The following is a 218-nucleotide window of genomic DNA, read 5'->3' as shown; positions in this document are numbered from 1 at the left end:
AGCAGCAGCAGCAGCAGCAGCAGAAGCAACAGCAGCAGCAGCAGCAGCAACAGCAGCAGCAGCAGCAGCAAGATCTTTTTGAAGCAAGGCCTGCTGCTGCAGCTTCTGCTTCTCTCGGGGCTATACCGCCGCATGCTGCTGCTGCGAGTACACAGCCAGCTCACACCAACAGAGAAGCAGCAGCAGCAGCAGCAGCAGCAGCAGCAGTGTCAGCAGCT

Source organism: Eimeria mitis, genomic scaffold, assembly GCF_000499745.2.
Source record: "Eimeria mitis Houghton genomic scaffold, Emh_scaff2076, whole genome shotgun sequence".
NCBI lineage: Eukaryota > Apicomplexa > Conoidasida > Eucoccidiorida > Eimeriidae > Eimeria > Eimeria mitis.
Note: the sequence above shows the minus strand (reverse complement) of the source record.